Raw genomic sequence first — 19,546 nt, 5'->3', positions numbered from 1 at the left:
ATAATTCAAACCTGTGGGTACTTTCCTAAATTTCACTAGTTCCTTGGAGAAAATAATTAGCCATTTTGGTATTTCTGCCATCAAAATTTGAGGACTGCCTAAAATAACCCCATTTAACTGAGTAAAGCATTTCTGACTTTGTGATATTAAGATTGGTATTTCAAGTGGCTTTCTGGTTTGGGTTTATTCCACAAGGAAACATGTCATGTATATCATCCTTTTATTTGCAGCATGAGACTTTGGCATAAATGATTCACTCCACACCTTATCCTCATTACATGTATTGATCATATTATTGGTTTATCTGTGGGAAGGAAAGGATGGTGTGTGAGATATCCTGATCAAATTCTAGAATCAACAACACAAAGAAAAGAAGGCAGTTACTAAAGTCACATGTTCAACTTAATGTAAAAACTATTTCTAATAGTTTAAAGTTTATTAATTTGTTTTCAAGTATTAAAAATTATATCACTTGCAAACAATGATGCTCTTGTATCTGCTGTGACAGTTAGGTTCCTGTGTCAACTCGGCCAGGAGATAGTGCCCAAGCAAGCACTGGCCTAACCATCATTGCAAGGGTATTTTGTGGCCTTCTGGTTTATTAAATTATCAATCAGTTGATAGTATCTATGGCTGATTATATCTATAATCAACTAAGGGGAATGTCTTCTGCATTGAGAGAATCCAATCAATTGGATTTAACCCAATCAGTTGAAGACTTTTAAGGGAGAGGTGATAATCAGCAATCAGAAGAGAGAATTTTCATCTCCATTTCAGTTAGCCAGCCTCTCCTGGGTGATTCATTGAAGATCTTCATTGTTGCTAACTCGAATTTGGACTCAGGCATACCTACATCTGCATGAAACAGTTTTATACAATCTCATATTTACAGATATCTCCCATTGGTTCTGCTTTCCTAGAGAACCCTGACTAATACATCTTCCACTCTTATTCACTAATATTTCTGTAAAAATGTAAAGTAATAATAGTGACAATAGATATATTTCTAATGTTTTTAACATTTATGAAAATAATCCTATTCATCATTTTGTGTGATGCTAGCTTTTGGTTTGAGAAGTGTGTGGGTGTTTATACATATGAATAAAATACCTGTTTTTAGTTGATTAAGGTATTAACAACCAGGAACAGCTGTTGACCTTTATCAAATACCTTTATAGCACCAAAGGCAATGATCATGTTGTCAAGTTTTTTAACCTACTAATATGATGAAGTATATTGATAGAATTCCTAATGTCAAATCATTTTGCATTCCTGGGATGAACTTATTTTGTCATGTTATATTATTCCCATATCAATTTTTAAATTTTACTAAACAGGTAAATACTGAAGTCTCTCTTCCTTCACCTGCTCTATTCTCTCCATGCTACTATTAACCATCTTTCTCTCCATTCTTCCTCCTCTCCACTGTTCTCTCCAAACCTTCTCTGCATCCTTTTATCTTTACTCTAGCTCCTCTTCCCTTCTTCCCCTTTTATCCCACCCCCATTTCCCCTAGGTTGGCAGAAGCTTCTTCATTAGCCTTCCTGCCCCCTACCTTGGACCACCTATCAGTCTATTCTCAGCCCAGCAGCCAGATACATTCACTTCTCTGTTCAAACCCTTTAGGGGATTTTATCCTTGCTCCACGTAAAAGCCAAAGGCCTTACAAAGTCCCATAGGTTCCTACAGGCTAGTCTCCACTGTTAGAAAGAACATTGTATTTGAAAGAGAATAAGCACTCATCCGAATGTGGAGAAGAAAAGAATTTATTCACAATCTTGCAAGAATGGGCACCCACCTGAAAAATGGTGGCCAGTGCACTGAGCAACTAAAAGCAGTGATATTTCTCTAGCACACAAGTCCCTCCCCTGTTTCTCTGGTGATTGGATACTCCAGAGTTTACAGCTTATTTTGATAATCTAATTTGAACTTCCAGCTGAAGGTCCCCCCTTTGTTTATGTTTTACATTTTTAATGACCCTGACCATTAGGGATATGGCACGAGTTCTAAACTTGTGTCAGAGGTCCTCCCCTTTCCCTGCCTGCTGTCATTTTTTGTGAAAACTAAACTAGTTTGATTCTTCATCCACTAATCTCAGTGAGCTCATTTCATTTTACTCTTTTCCCTCCCACTCCAATCTAGGCATACCATGAGGTTCCTAGAACACATAGGTATGTCCCAATACACTTGTGCCTTCTATTCCTTTTTCTAATTGCTTGACCCCTGAATTGCCTCATTTCTTCATTCCAATGACACCTTCTCAGTGAGGACTTCCCTTCTCACTCTATTTTAAATTACAATCTTTCCTACCTCATCAGCAAATTCTATTCCCATATGCTTTATTTCTTTAATAGCATTTAATACCACCTAACATATTTTTTATTTTACTATTTAATCTACTTTGTCTACATACACTAAAATGTAAGGTAATTGAGGGAAGGGATTTTTCTTTCTTTTTGTCATTGCTGCATCCTCAGCACTTAGCTTGGCAAATAATTGGTGTTCAATTTCATTGGCATTTAAATTTGAAGAAAATTTGCAAATAAACAAAGTTGAGAAATTAGAAAGGACAAAATAAGGGAGAGATTAGAGATATTTTTTAGTATCTGTATCTTTTCTTTAGTATTTGTTTTTTTAAAACTTTTTTATTGCATAATATAACATATATACAAAGCAAAGAAAGAAAAAAGCAATAGTTTTCAAAGCACTCTTCAACAAATAGTTACAGGACAGATCCCAGAGTTTTTCATAGGCTACTATATGATCCTCTCATATTTTTCCTTCTAGCTGCTCCAGAATATAGGAGGCTAGAAGGCATAAATGCCTTTTTATTATTGCAATTGATTTTATTATTTGTAAAAAATAACATATATATCACAAAGCAATAAATTTCAAAGTGCAGCACTACAATTAGTTGTAGAACATATTTCAGAGTTTGGCATGGGTTACAATTCCACAATTTTAGGTTTTTACTTCTAGCTGTTCTAAGATACTGGGAGACTAAAAGAGATATTGCTTTAATGATTCAATAATATTCATTTATTAAATCCTATCTTCAATGTATAACTCCACCATCACCTTTGATCTTTCTATCACTCTCTTTAGGGGTGCTTGGGCTCTGGCCATTATAACTTTTTCACGTTCAAAGGGTCTGTCAATATTATGGGGTAGAGAGATGGAACTATCTGATGTTCTTGAGAGGCTGGGTCCTCTAGGTTTCAGAACTTATCTAGACCAGGGAAACATCTGGAGTTATAGGTTTCTGGAAAGTTACTGTAGTGCATGGAACCCTTGTGGAATCTTATATCTTTCCCTAGGTGTTCTTTAGGATTGGCTGGAATGGTCCTGGCTGGGGCTTGGCAGGTTTTGATAGGTAGCAAGGTCTAACTGAAATTTGCATAAGAGCAACCTTCAGACTGGCCTCATGACTCTATTTGAACTCTCTCTGCCAGTGATGCTTTATTAATTACACTTCTTTTCTCCCTTTTGGTCAGAATGGAATTGTTGATCCCATGGTGCCAGGTCTGCATTCATCCAAGGGAATCATCTCTCAAATCACCAAGGAGACTTTCACCCCTGGATATCATGCCTCATGTAGTGGGGAGGACCATGATTTCACTTGCAGAGTTGGACTTAGTGAGAGTGAGACCACATCTGAGCAACAAAAGATGTCCTCCAGAAGAAACTCTCAGGCATGCCTATAGGTAGCTTAAGCTTCTCTGCTACCTCCATAGATTTCACAAGAGTAAGCCTCAGGATTGAGAGCATGGCCTATTGATTTGGATATCCCTCAAGTTTGACACTGTATTAAGGGATTCCCTGACGATAAGGTTTAATAGCTCCATCTTCTTTCTCCCATCCCTCAGGGGACTTTGCCAATGCTCATTGATTATCTGCTTAATATACTCTAGGATGCATCCAGCCATTACAATAATCTATAGAGGATTAAAGGACCTCTTTCTTATTCTTGCTCCCTGTGTTTCAATTGTTGAAGTGAGCTATACAGAGAGGTTGAATTAGATTATGCTCTACAGAAAACTGCAGTTCCAGACCAAATAAATCTTTCTTCCATTGGTCTCAAAGAGTATGTGTGGTTCTAAAACATAGACACTGTCTTCTTTACCCATATGCTCTGAATTACTTTAACCCCAACCTGTTGAGCTTTGTTCTTATCTGTAAATATCGGTTATACATATAAAACAGCCTTTCAAAATACATAAATAATAATCACCACTCTGGATTTAAGGTGTCTGCTCTAAAACCTTACAATCAAGGCCTCTGTTTTCTTATAACAATTTTCTAAAGGTTGCCATACCATTCTTGTTCTTTTGTTTCTGGTTTATTTTGTCTCACCAAATATCCTACATGTTCATTCATGTTGTTGCATGCCTTACGACTTTCTTTTTGTAGCAGTGCAAGCTTTGTTCATAAGTATAAGCCATCGTTCACCAATCTACTTCTCCTTCAGTGCATCCTTCAGCCACCTGCATTCATCGGGCATCATATAGAGGGCCCAAAGTCCACAGTCCATCAACATTCTCAATTTTAGATAATTTCATTGCTCTAAAAAGAAAGAAAACCAATAAGCACACCCTTGCCAAATAGGAAATCTAAACCTCCTCTTAACTCTTAATCCTCCCCACATTATTTACCTCTGCTGTTGCTTTGGTAGTGCTGATGGTTTCCTTTTGAACATAGCTCATAGCATGCAATAGCAGTTTTCCCCCCTGTGCCCTGGACTTTAATAGTCTTTGTCAAAAATCATATCTTTGAGTTAATTCCTTTTAGAACTAATTCATATTTCTAGTGTTAATCAGTGGGACATGTAGGCCTATACAAACCCTTTCAATCCTGTTCATCTTCAATATGGTGATATTTCTTAAAGACCAACCAGAGAACCACCTTCACTTCTATCTATTCCCTTACATTGGAGTTCGGCATCATTAGCTAACCATTCACCCATCTCTGTCTTCTATGTATCACTAAGTCCCTTATATTCTGTATTATAAGCCTCTGATTATACCTTTATGCTGCTCATAAAAGTGGAATCATGCAGTATTTATCCTTTTGTGTCTGGCTAATTTCACTCAGCATTATGTCCTCAAGGCTCATCCATCTTGTCATGTGCTTCAGGACATCATTTTATATTACTGCTGCATAATATTCTGTCGTGTATATATACCACATTTTGTTGATCCACTCATCTGTTGACAGACATTTGGTTTCTTTCCATCTTTTGGTGATTGTGAATAGTGCTGCTATGAACATTGGTGTATAAATGTCTGTTCCTGTCATTGCTTTCATTTTTTCTGGGTATATACCAAGTAGTGCTATTGCTGGGTCATAGGGCAACTTGATATTTCGTTTCCTAAGGAACCACCAAACAGTCTTCCATAGTGGCTGCACCATTATATATTCCCACCAGCAGTGCATAAATGTCCCAGTTTCTCCATATCCTCTCCAGCATTTATAGTTTCCTGTTTGTTTAATAGTAGCCATTCTCATAGGTGTGAGGTGGTATCTCATTGTAGTCTTGATCTGCATTTCCCTTATAGCCAGTGAAAATAAGCATCTCTTCATGTGCTTTTGAGCCACCTGTATTTGCCCTTCAAAAAAATGTCTATTCATATCTTTAGCCCATTTTATAATTGGGTTGTTTGTTCTTTCATTGTTGAGTTGTATGATTTTTTTTTTGTATATACCGGAGATCAAATCTTTGTCTGATAGGTGATTTCCAAGTATTTTCCCCCATTGAGTTGGCTGCCTCTTCACCTTTTGATAAAGTCTTTTGAGGTGCAGAAACATTTGATTTTGAGGAGTTCCCATTTACCTATTTTTCTTTTGTTGTTTGTGCTTTGGGTGTAATGGCTAGGCAGCTACCTCCTATTACTTGGTCTTGAAGATGTTTCCTTACATTTTCTTCTAGAAGCTTTATAGTGCTAGTTCTTATATGTATGTATTTGATCCACTTTGAGTTAATTTTTGTGTAGGGTGTAAGATAGGGGTCCTCTTTTATTCTTTGGCTATTGATATCCAGTTGTTCTGTGCCTAATTATTGAAAAGAGTGTTCCGTCCCATTTCAGAGGATTTGGGGGCCTTGTCAAAATTCATTGGCCATAGATTTGGTGACCTATTTCTGCACTTTCAATTTGATAGCATTGACCAATGCTTCTATCCTTGTGCCAGTACCATGCTGTTTTGACCACTGTGGCTTTATAATAGGTTTTAAAGACAGGGAATGTTAATCCTCCCTCTTCATTCTTCTTTTTAAGGATGCTTTTAGCTATTTGGGGTCTCTTTACCTTCCAGATGAACTTGGTAGATAGCTTTTCCAAATCTTCAAAGTAGTTTGTTGGAATTTTGATAGGTACTGTGTTGAATCTGTAGAGCAATTTGCGGAGAACTGACATCTTAGCTACATTCAGCCTTCCTAACCATGAGCAGAGAATGTCCTTCCACCTATTTAGATCTCCTTTGATTTCTTTTAGCAATGTTATGTAGTTTTCTGTGTACAAGTCCTTTATGTCCCTAGTTAAGTTCATCCTAAGTGCTTGATTCTTTTAGTTCCTGTTTTGAATGGAATTTTTTCCTTAACTGACTACTCAGCTAGGTCATTGCTTGTGTATAGAGTTGTTACTGATTTTTGCACATTAATTTTATATCCTGCCACAATGCTGAATTTGTTTATTGGCACAAGTAACTTTCCTGTGTATTTTTCAGGATCTTCCAAGTATAATACCATATCATCTGCAAATAATGAGAATTTTTCTTCTTCTTTTCCAATTTGGATGCCTTTTATTTCTTTGTCCTGCCTGATTGCTCTAGCTAGAACTTCTAGCAAAATGTTAAATAACAGTGGTGACAGTGGGCATCCTTGTTCCTGATCTTAGGGCAAAAGATTTCCTTCTCTCTCCATTGAGTACAATGCTGGCTATCAGTTTTTCATATATTCCCTTTATCATATGGAGGTAGAAATCTTTGATTCCTCTCTTTTGGAGTGTTTTTATCAGAAAAGGATGCTGAATTTTGTCAAATGCTTTTTCAGCATCAATCAAGATGATCATGTGATCTTTCCCTTTGATTTGTTAATATGCTGTATTATGTTAATTATTTTCTTGTGTTGAACCATCCTTGCATTCCTGGAATAAACCTCACTTGGTCATGGTGTATAATTCTTTTAATGTGTTGTTGGATTCGATTTGCTAATATTTTATTGAGAATTTTTGCATCTATTCTCATAAGGGTGATCAGCCTGTAGTTTTCCCTTCTTATAGTATTTTGATAAGTTGTACCCTCATTTTCATTCATCTCCAGATAGCTACTGATTTCTGTAGCAATTTCTTCTTTGACCCACTGGTTGTTTAAGAGTGTGTAATTTAATTTAATCTTTACCCAGTTTGGGTATTAAGATGATATTAGCATCATAAAATGAATTAGGTAGAGTTCCTTTTTCCTAAATATTTTTTTGGAAAAGTTTGAGCAATACTGATGTTAGTTCTTTTTGGAATGTTTGATAAAATTCCCCTGTGGAATATGTTGATGGTTTATTTGGTTTCTCAATTTTTTTAATTAATAAATAAATTTTAAAAAATTCCCCTGTGAAGCCATTTGGCCCTGGGCTTTCCTTTGTAGGAAGATTTTTTTCTTTTTTTAATTAATTTTTAAACTTAAAAAAAAATATGACAAGAAAGAAACCCTAACATTCTTAACATATGATCATTCTGTTCTACATATATAATCAATAATTCACAATATCATCACATAGTTGCAAATTCATCATCATGATCGTTCTTAGAACATTTGCATCAATTCAGAAAAAGAAATAAAAAGACAACAGAAAAAGAAATAAAACGAAAACAGAAAAAAAATTATACATACCATACCCCTTACCCCTCCCTTTCATTGATCACTAGCATTTCAAACTAAATTTATTTTAACATTTGTTCCCCCTATTATTTATTTTTATTCCATATGTTATACTCATCTGTTGACAAGGTAGATAAAAGGAGCATCAGACAGCAGGTTTTCACAATCACACAGTTACATTGTGAAAGCTATATCATTATACAATCATCATCAAGAAACATGGCTACTGGAACACAGCTCTACATTTTCAGGCAGTTCCCTCCAGCCTCTCCATTACATCTTGACTAACAAGGTGATATCTACTTAATGTGTAAGAAAAACCTCCAAGATCACCTCTCAACTCTGTTTGGAATCTCTCAGCCATTGACACTTTGTCTCATTTCATTCTTCCCCCTTTTGGTTGAGAAGGTTTTCTCAATCCCTTGATGCTGAGTCTCAGCTCATTCCAGGATTTCTGTCCCACATTGCCAGGAAGGTCCACACCCATGGGAGTCATGTCCCTTGTATACTGGGGAAGGGTGGTGAGTTTGCTTGTTGTGTTGGCTGGAGAGAGAGGCCACATCTGAGCAACAAAAGAGGCTCTCTTGGGGGTGACTCTTAGGCCTAATTTTAAGTAGTCTTGACCTATCCTCTTGGGGTTAAGTTTCATATGAACAAACCCCAAGACTGGGGGCTCAGCCTATAGCTTTTGTTGTCCGCACTGCTTGTGAGAATATCAAGAATTCATCTTGGGGAGGTTGAATTTTCCCCCATTCTCACCATTCCCCAAAGGGGACTTTGCAAATACTTTTCCACTCACTGATCAAATCACTCTGGGATTCATCGGGGCATCACTCTGGACAAACCAACAAAATCTCATGTCCTACCCAAGGTTCCATGTACTTCTGGAGTTCAACCAAGATATCGTAGGAAGATTTTTGATGACTGATTGAATCTCTTACTTGTGATTGCTTGTTGAGATCTTCTATTTCTTCCTGAGTCAGTGTTGCTTGTTTGTGTGTCTTCAGGAAATTGTCCGTTTCATCTCAGTTGTCTAGTTTGTTGGCATATACTTGTTCATAGTATCTTCTTATGATTTCTTTTATTTCTTCAGGGTCTATGGTAACACACCCCTTATCATTTCTGATTTTGTTTATTTGCATCCTCTCTTTTTTTCTTTGTCAGTCTTGATAGTGGCTCATCAATTTTATTGATTTTCTCAAAGAACCAACTTTTGGTTTTATTGATTCTTTCTATTGTTCTACCATTCATTTATCTCTGTTCCAATCTTCGTTATGTCTCTTCTTCCATTTGTTTTGGAGTTAGTTTGCTGTTCTTTCTCAAGTTCCTCCAGGTGTGCCGTTAAGCCCTCAATTTTCACTCTTTCTTGTTTTTTAATATAGGCATTTAGGGCAATAAATTTCCCTCTCAGCACAGCCTTTACTGCATCACATAAATTCTGATAAGTCGTACCCTCATTTTCATTTATCCCCAGATAGCAACTGATTTCTGCAGCAATTTCTTCTTTGACCCACTGGTTGTTCAAGAGTGTGTAATTTAATCTCCATACATTTGTGAATGCTCTTGTTCTTTGGTGATTATTGAGATCCAGCTTCATCCCATTGTGATCAAAGAAAGTGCTTTGAATAATTTCAATGTTTTTAAATTTATAAAGACCTGTTTTATACCCCAGTGTATAATCTATCCTGGAGAATGTTCCATGAGCACTAGACAAGAATGTATATCTTTGTACTTTGGGGTTTATTAACCTATATATGTCTATTAGCTCTAATTCATTTATCAAATTACTTAACTTCTCTATTTGCTTGTTGATCTTCTGCCCGGTTGTTCTATCTTTAGAGGAGAGTGATGTGTTGAAGTCTCCTACCATTGTTGTTGAAACATGTATCACTCCCTTCAGTTTTGCCAATGTCTGTCTTATGTAATTTGGAGCTCCTTGATTGGGAGCATAAACATTTATGATAGTTATATCTTCTTGGTGAATAGGCCCTTTAATTAGTATATAGTGTCCTTTTTTGTCTCTTATGATGTGCTTACATGTAAAGTCTACTTTGTCAGACATTAATATAGCTACTCCTTCTTTCTTTTGGTCACAACTTGCATGGAAAATCTTCTCCCATCCTTTCACTTTCAATCTATTTCTATCTTTGTGTCTAAGATGAGTCTCTTGTAAGCAGCATATAGCTGGATTATATTTCTTAATCCATTCTGTCAGCCAGTATCTTTTAATTGGTAAGTTTATTCTGTTAACATTCAAAGTTATTACTGAAAGGGTGTTTCTTGAATCTACCACCTTCTCTTTTTATTTTATTTGTCAGCTCTGCATATTTTCCCCCTTTCTCTTTCTATTCTTTATATTACCCTTAGTGGTACTGTTCAATTCTGTGCCCTCCTCCAGACCTCCCTCCACTGTCATTTTTTTTCTTTGTGAGATTTAAACAGTGATCCAAACTGTTTTATGATAAAAGGACTATTCAGACCTTTTTGTTCCTTGAGTCCATTTTTGATCATAGTTATTTTGCTATGAACTTTCCTATTTACTCTAAGTTTCAAAATCATTAACAAATTTGTTCACAGCTGTATTTTTTTAATCTGGTAAAAACAGATACTATCAGTAGCAGAGAGAGTTCAAATAGAGTCAAGACGCTACTCTGGAGGTTGCTCTTACACAAGCTTCAGTAAGACATTGCTGCCTATTAAAACCTGTCAAACCCCAACCAGGACCATTCCAGCCAATCCTAAAGAACACCTAGGGCAGTAAACATGGTCAAATAGAGCAGCTTGAGCCACCGTGGCCCACCCTCGAGATTAGCCCTGCTACTCAGAAATGTTAGGGAAAGGACAAAAGGGCAACTAAGGTAGCAATTCAGGAGTGCGGCTGACCTGGGGGCGCCTTCTGCACCGCATAGGGCAGCCCAGGTTTCAGAGTTCAAGGAACTGAGAGGCAGAAAAGTGGAGCTTGACATGGAGGCACAAAGTCCATGGGAGTGCATGGATGGGAGCTGGGGACTAGGAAGTAAGCCAGGCCATGTTCCTTGGAAGCACTACCCTCACAAGTGCAGCCCTGTGATTGGTGACTCACTCCAAACCGCACGCACCCAAACCCTGTCACCTGCTTCCCATTCCCTGTGCTCCAGGGGCCCCCACCCCACAAGCCCCCAGTGCATGTACCTGCCCCACACCCCTACCCAATCCACCTCTCCTGCACCCTCCCAAGCACTACCTCCCCCATACTGTTCCCTGCAGGCTGTTGCAGTGCATAAAGGCTGTGGGCACTAACCTCCATACCCAGCTTACCACTGTGCCCTTGTCCATAGTGTCGCACAGCCTCACCCCACTGCTCTCCTGAGCTGTGTGCATCAGTCTATGGCACTCCAAGGCTCACATATGCGTGTGGGGCCTCAATCACATTATTCAGCTCTGGGAACTGCACTTTATAGCAGTCCTAGAACCACGCATGTGCACAGCCCTCAGCCTCACTTCCCAGCTCTGAGAAAGTGCTGACCTGCATAGCCAGGTCACATCTGCTGCCAATCCATGAAAGTAAATGCCGACCTGCTGCCACAGATCTATGCATATGGACAAAGGGCCCATGCCTTAGGTCAGGGCACACCAGGGTTACACCCCCAGACTGGTGCACCCACACAGCTACATCCTGCCTGGCCACTGGGTGCCCACATTCATAAGCATCAGCATAACGTCCCCAACCTGCATCTATACCTGCCCTGAAACAAATAACCACACTGAGTGCCCAACCACATGCTTGTTCCCTGCTGTACAACCATCCTGCAAACACAAGGCCTTAGACTACTGAAAGAAATCAACTCCTAAAGTAAGTCAATCCAGATATTCAAATGCCATGAAGACAGCAAATGATCATTAAGCATATCACAATGCAGACAGATATAACCCTGCCTAATGACCAAATTAAAACAACAGAAGAGATACAAACATTGGAACAACTATCAAAGATGTTTACACGACTCTACTTAATAAAATAAGTGGAATGGCAAATGACATAAAAGGGATTAAGAAGACAGTAGAAGAGCATAAACAGGAAATTGAAAGAATGAATAGAAAATAGTGGGTACCACAGAGATTAAAGACTCTGTCAGACAGATAAAAAACATACTACAGGCACGTGACACCAGATTTGAAGAGGCAGAACAAAGAGTAAGTGACATAGAGGACAGGATAACTGACTTTAAAGACCCAAAACAGCAAAAGGCAAAAAAGATGGAAAATTTTAACTGGATCTCAAGTAAATGACAGATAAAACAAAGCACGCAAATATAATAATCTTTGATGTGCCAGAAGGAAAAGAGTGGAGTAAAGGGCTAGGAAGAATAGTTGAGGACATAATGGGGGAAAAGTTCCCAAACCATATAAAGGGCATAAATATACAAGTCCAAGAAGCCCAATGAACTCCAAACGGAATAAATCCAAATAGGCTTTCACCAAGACACATATTAATTAGTATGTTAAATGTTGAAGAGAAGCAGAAAATCCTGAAAGTAGCAAGAGAAAAACAATCTACTACATACAAGGGAAACCAAATAAGACTGCATTCAGACTACTCAACTAGCACCCTGGAGGAGAGAAGGCAGTGGTATGAGATATTTAAGATCCTGAAAGAAAAAGACTTCTGGCCAAGAATTCTGTCCCTAGTCAAACTGTCCTTCAAAACTGAGGGAGAGACTAAAGTTTTCACAGGTAAACTAGTCATGAAAGAATTTGAAGCAAGAGACCGGCCCTACAAGAAATACTAAAAGGAGTTCTGCCAGTTGAAAAAAAAAAAAAAAAGATGAGAGAGGGAGGTCTGGAGGAGGGCACAGAATTGTAGAGTATCACTAAGGGTAATTTAAAGGATAAAAAGAGAAAGAGGGAAAAGAATATTTAGATCTGACAAATAAAATTATAAAGATAAGATGGTGGATTCAAGAAATGCTTTTTCAGTAATAACTTTGAATGTTAATGGACTGAACTTACCAATTAAAAGATCCAGGTTGACAGAATGTATGAAGAAATATAACCCAGCTACATGCCACTTACAAGAGACTCATCTTAGAGACAAGGATACAAATAGATGGAAAGTGAAAGGATGGAAAAAGATATTCCACACAAGTTGTGACCAAAAGAAAGCAAGAGTAGCTATCTTAATATTGGACAAAATAGACTTTAAATATAAAGATATCATAAGAGACAAAGAAGGAACTATATACTAATTAAAGGGTCTATTCACCAAGAAGATATAACAATCATAAATGTTTATGCTCCCAATCAAGGAGCTCCAAATTACATAAGACAGACATTGGCAAAACTGAAGGGAGTGATAGATGTTTCAACAATAATAGCAGGAGATTTCACTCCCCTTTATAGATAGAACAACCAGACAGAAGATCAACAAGGAAATAGAGAAGTTAAATAACTCGATAAATGAATTAGACCTAACAGACATACATAGGTCATTGCACCCCAAAGCACAAGGACATATTTTTGTCTAGTGCTCATGGAACACTCTCCAGGATAGATCATATGCTGGGGCAAAAAACAGGTCTTTATAAATTTGAAACATTGATATTATTCAAAGCATTCTCTCTTATAAATTTGAAACATTGATATTATTCAAAGCATTCTCTCTGATCACAATGGGATGAAGCGGAATCTCAATAACCACCAAAGAACGAGAACATTCACAAATATGTGGAGATTAAATAACACACTTAACAACGTGTCAGTCAAAGAAGAAATTGCTATGGAAATCAGTTGCTATCTGGAGATGATACAATTTATCAGAACTTATGTGATGCAGCAAAGGGTGTGCTGAGAGGGAAATTTATTGCCCTAAATGCCTATAAAAAAAAACAAGAAAGAGTGAAAATTGAGGACTTAACAGCACACTTGGAGGAACTTGAGAAAGAACAGCAAACTTATCTCAAAGCAAATAGGAGAAGAGAAATAACAAAGAGTAAAGCAGAGATAAATGAATGTGAGAACAAAAGAATAATAGAATCAATAAAACAAAAGTCAGTTCTTTGAGGAAATCAATAGATGGGCCACTATCAAAACTGAAAAAGGAAAAAGAGAAAGATGCAAATAAACAAAGTCAGAAATGAGAAGGGGTGTGTAGCCACAGACTTCAAAGAAATGAAAGAAATCATAACAAGATACTATGAACAACTATATGCTAACAAAACCAGACAACTTAGATGAAATGGACAAATTTCTTAAAACACACAAACAAGGTACACTGACTCAGGAAGAAATAGAAGATCTCAACAAACCAACCACAATTAAAGAGAGTCAATCAGTCATCAAAAATCTTCCTACAAAGAAAAGCCCAGGGTCAAATGGGTTCACAGGGGAATTTTATCAAACATTCCAAAAAGAACTAACACCAATTCTTCTTAAAGTTTTCCAAAAATTGGGGAAAAAGGAACTATACCTAATTCATTTTATGAAGCTAATATCATCTTAATACCAAAACCGGGAGAAGATGTTATAGGAAAGGAAAACTGCAGGCTAATCTCCCTTATGAGCATAGATGCAAAAATCCTCAACAAAATATTAGCAAATCAAATCCAACAACACATTAAAAGAATTATACAACATGACCAAGGTGAGTTTATACCAAGAAAGAAAGGATGATTCAACACAAGAAAATCAATTAATGTGATACAGCACATTAACAAATCAAAAGGGAAAAATCACATGATCATCTTGATCGATGCTGAAAAAGCATTCAACAAAATTCAGCATTCTTTTCTGATAAAAACACTCCAAAAGATAGGAATCAAATGTAATTAACTCAATACGATAAAGAGAATACATGAAAAAACGATAACCAGCATCATACTCAATAAAGAGAGACTGAAAGCTTTCCCCCTAAGATCAGGAATGAGGCAGAGATGTCCACTGCCACCACTATTATTCAATATTTTGCTAGAAGTTCCAGCTAGAGAAATCAGGTAGGACAAACAAATAAAAGGCATCCAAATTGGAAAAGAAGAAGTAAAACTCTCATTATTTACAGATGACATGATACCATAGTTGTAAAATCCTGAGAAATCTACAGGAAAGTTACTTGAGCTAATGAACAAATTCAGCAAGGTGGCAGGATATAAAATTAATGTGGAAAAATCAGTAACGTTTCTATACATAAGCAATGACCTAGCTGAGGAGTCAGTTAAGGGAAAAATTCCATTGAAAACAGCAACTGAAAGAATCAAGTACTTAGGAATGAACTTAACTAGGGTTGTAAAGGATTGTACATAGAAATTACATAACATTGCTAAAGGAGATCTAAATAGATGGAAAGACATTCTCTGCTCACGGATAGAAAGGCTGAATGTAGTTAAGCTATTGATTCTTCCAAAACTGATTTACAGATTCAATACAGTACCTATCAAAATTTCAACAATCTACTTTGAAGATTTGGAAAAATTGATTACCAAACTCATCTGGAAGGGAAAGAGACCCCGAATAGCTAAAAGCATCCTAAAAAAGAAGAACAAAGTGGGAGGAATAACACTCCCTGACTTTAAAACCTATTATAAAGCCACAGTGGTTAAAACAGCATGGTACTGGCACAATGATAGAAGCATTGACCAATGGAGTCAAATTGAGAGTGCAGAAATAAACGACCAAATATGGTCAACTGATATTTTTTCCTTTTTTGGCATGAGCAGGCTCTGGAAATCAAACCTGTGTCTCCAGTATGGCAGGCAAGAATTCTGCCACTGAGCCACCGTCACCCACCATGGTCAACTGATTTTTGACAAGGTCCCCAAATCCTCTGAACTGAGACAAAATAGTCTTTTCAATAATTGGGCATGGAAGAACTGGATATCAATATCCAAGAGAATGAAAGCAGTTCCCCATCTTACACCTTACACAAAAATTAATTCAAAGTGGATCAAACACCTAAATACAAGAAATAGCACCATAAAACTTCTAGAAGAAAATGTAGGGAAACATCTTCAAGATATAGTAATAGAAGGTAGCTTCTTAAACTTGACACCCAAAGCACAAGCAACAAAACAAAAAATAGATAAATGAGAACTCCCCCAAATCAAATACTTCTGCACCTCAAAAGACTTTGTCAAAAAGGTCAAGAGGAGCCAACTCAATCGGAGAAAATATTTGGAAATCATTTTTTCGAACAAAGGTTTCATTTCCTGTATATACAAAAAAAAAATCATACAGCTCAACAACAAAAGAACAAACAACCCAGTTATAAAATGGGCTAATGATATGAATAGGCAATATTCTGATGAGCAAATATAGATGATTCAAAAGCACATGAAGAGATGTTCACTTTCATTGGCTATGAGGGACATGCAGATCAAGATTACAATGAGATATCAACTCACACTTATAAGAATGGCTGCTATTAAACAAACAGGAAATTATAAATGTTGGGGAGGATGTGGAGAAACTGGGACACTTATGCACTGCTGGTGGGAATATATAATGGTGCAGCCACTATGGAAGACTGTTTGGCGGTTCCTTAGGAAACTAAATATCGAGTTGCCCTATGACCCAGCAATAGCACTACTTGGTATATACCCAGAAAAAATGAAAGCAATGACAGGAACAGACATTTATACACCAATGTTCATAGCAGCACTATTCACAATCACCAAAAGATGGAAAGAAACCAAATGTCTGTCAACAGATGAGTGGATCAACAAAATGTGGTATATATACACGACAGAATATTATGCAGCAGTAATATAAAATGATGTCCTGAAGCACATGACAAGATGGATGAGCCTTGAGGACATAATGCTGAGTGAAATTAGCCAGACACAAAAGGATAAATACTGCATGATTCCACTTTTATGAGCAGCATAAAGGTATAATCAGAGGCTTATAATACAGAATATAAGGGACTTAGTGATACATAGAAGACAGAGATGGGTGAATGGTTAGCTAATGATGCCGAACTCCAATGTAAGGGAATAGATAGAAGTGAAGGTGGTTCTCTGGTTGGTCTTTAAGAAATATCACCATATTGAAGATGAACAGGATTGAAAGGGTTTGTATAGGCCTACATGTCCCACTGATTAACACTAGAAATATGAATTAGTTCTAAAAAGAATTAACTCAAAGATATGATTTTTGACAAAGACTATTAAAGTCCAGGGCACAGGGGGGAAAACTGCTATTGCATGCTATGAGCTATGTTCAAAAGGAAACCATCAGCACTACCAAAGCAACAGCAGAGGTAAATAATGTGGGGAGGATTAAGAGTTAAGAGGAGGTTTAGATTTCCTATTTGGCAAGGGTGTGCTTATTGGTTTTCTTTCTTTTTAGAGCAATGAAATTATCTAAAATTGAGAATGTTGATGGACTGTGGACTTTGGGCCCTTTACATGATGCCTGATGAAGGCAGGTGACTGAAGGATGCGCTGACGGAGAAGCAGATTGGCGAACAATGGTGTATATTTATGAACGAAGGTTGTGCTGCTACAAAAAGGAACAAAGTCATGAGGCATGCAACTATGTGAATGAACATGTGGGACATTTGGTGAGGCAAAATAAGCCAGAAACAAAAGAACAACTATGGTATGATCACCTTTAGAAAATGCTTATAAGAAAAAAAGGGCGTAGATTGTAAGCTCTGTAAGCTTTTAGAGCAGACACATTAAGTCTGGAGTGGTGTTGATTATTTCTGGATTTTGAAAGGCTGTTTTACATATATATATATATATGAAATCTGATATTTAGAGATAAGAACAAAGTCAGTGAGATTGGGGTTAAAGTAATACAGAACACAGGGGTAAGGAAGACAATGTCTATATTTTAGAACCACACATACTCTTTGAGACCAAAGGAAGAAAGTTTTATCTGGTCTGGAATTAAAATTTTCTGTAGTGCATAATCTAACTCAACCTATCTGTACAGCTCATTTGAATAATTGAAACACAGGGAGCCCAGAATAAGAAGTTCTTTAATCCTGTATAGATTATTGTAATGCCTGGATACATCCTAGAGTATATTAAGCAGATAATCAAAAAGTATTGGCAAAGTCCCCTGAGGGATAGGAGATAGAATATGGAACTATCAAACTTTACCATGGGAATCCTTGATACTGTGTCAAACTTTAGGGACAGCCAAATCAATAGGCCACGCCCTCGATCCTGAGGCTTACTCTTGTGAAGCTTATGTAGGTAGCAGAGAGGCTAAGACTACCTATAGGCATGCCTAAGAGTTACTTCTGGAGGACATCTTTTGTTGCTTAGATGTGGCCTCACTTTCTCTAAGCCCAATTCTGCAAGTGAAATCATTGCTGTCCTCACTACTTGGGACATGGCATCCAGGGATGAATGTGTCCCTGGCACTGTGGGATTCACAATTCCATTCTGATGAAAAGGGGGAACAGACATGTAACTAATAAAATATCAGTGGTAGAGAGTTCAAATAGAGTCTAGAGGTTGCTCTTATGCAAGCTTCAGTTAGACCTTGCTACCTATCATGACCTGACAAGGCCCAACCAGGACCATTCCAGCCAATCCTAAAGAACACCTAGGGCAAGATAAAAGATTCCATAAGGGTTTCATGCACTACAGTAACTTTCCAGAAACGTGTAACTCCAGATGTTTCCCTGGTCCAGATAAGTCCTGAAACCTAAAGGACCCAGCCTCTCGAGAACATCAGATAGTTCCATCTCTCTACCGCATATTGTTGACAGACCCTTTGAACATGTAAAAGTTATAATGGCCAGAGCCCAAGCACCCCTAAAGTGAGGGATAGAAAGATCAAGTGATGGTGGAGTTATACAATGAAGATAGGATTTAACAAACGAATATGAATGCTGTATCATTAAATTGATATTTCTTTTAGTCTCCTGGTATCTTAGAGCAGCTAGGAGTAAAAACCCCAAATTGTGGGTATTTAACCCATGTCAAACTCTGAAATATGTTCTGCAACTAATTGTGGGGCTGTGATTGAAATTTATTTGTTTTTTTGTATATATGTTATTTTTCACAAATAAAGAAGGAAAAAAGTCTGCTGTGATCCTAAAAAAAAACATTTAAGCATTCTTGCCTCCTATATTCTGGAACAGCTAGAAGGAAAAAATCTGAGAAGATCATATAGTAGCCCATGACATACTCTGGGATCTGTCCTGTAACTACTTGTTGAAGTGTGCTTGGAAAACTATTGCTTTTTAATTTCTTTGCTTTGTATATATGTTATACTATACAATAAAAAAGTTAAAAAAAAAGACAGAACCCAGCTTGAAATAGATAGTTAAGTTTGTGACAATTCAAGCACAAAATAAGCAATTAAAACTATGGATTACACTGAAATAAAATGAAATAAAAGACATGAATCCATAGAGCTTAGATGAATAGTAACACAGATAGAATGTTTGATGAGGACCAAGGTATTACATAGTTCCAATGTTTCTCCCCATAAAATACTTATTACAAAAAAAGAGTACCTCTACCATGGAGAACCCTAGCAGATACCACTTCAAATGATGTAACCAAAGTTATAATCAGTAAGAAACAGAAATCATTTAACCTGATAGGAGGCAGAGAAAAGATTTCAAATCATTTTGATGATATTTTTGCCAAAGATAAGTAACTTGAATTCGATCACGTTGAAGTGTTATAAACACAAGCTGAGGAATATTCTACAAAAATGGCATGTGATCTTCAAAAATGTTAAA

At 37.1% G+C, this 19,546-nt stretch overlaps 1 long non-coding RNA gene across 2 annotated transcripts in view; it reads right to left on the bottom strand.

Moving 5' to 3' along the window:
- The window catches only part of LOC143648210 (uncharacterized), a 55,352-nt gene that overhangs the window by 33,425 nt on the left and 2,381 nt on the right, over positions 1-19,546 (bottom strand). Inside the window, exon 2 of one of the 2 annotated variants that reach the window (XR_013158447.1) lies at positions 4,316-4,563. The exons of the other annotated variant lie outside the window; for it this stretch is intronic. This is a non-coding gene — a long non-coding RNA (uncharacterized LOC143648210). The remainder of the gene's footprint in view (positions 1-4,315; positions 4,564-19,546) is intronic. 2 annotated transcript variants of the gene reach the window in all.

The sequence above is a fragment of the Tamandua tetradactyla genome, chromosome 1 (genome assembly GCF_023851605.1).
Source record: "Tamandua tetradactyla isolate mTamTet1 chromosome 1, mTamTet1.pri, whole genome shotgun sequence".
NCBI classification, from domain to species: Eukaryota; Metazoa; Chordata; class Mammalia; order Pilosa; family Myrmecophagidae; genus Tamandua; species Tamandua tetradactyla.
The sequence above is the reverse complement of the archived record's forward strand: the minus strand, read 5'-3'. Positions and strand labels throughout refer to the sequence as shown.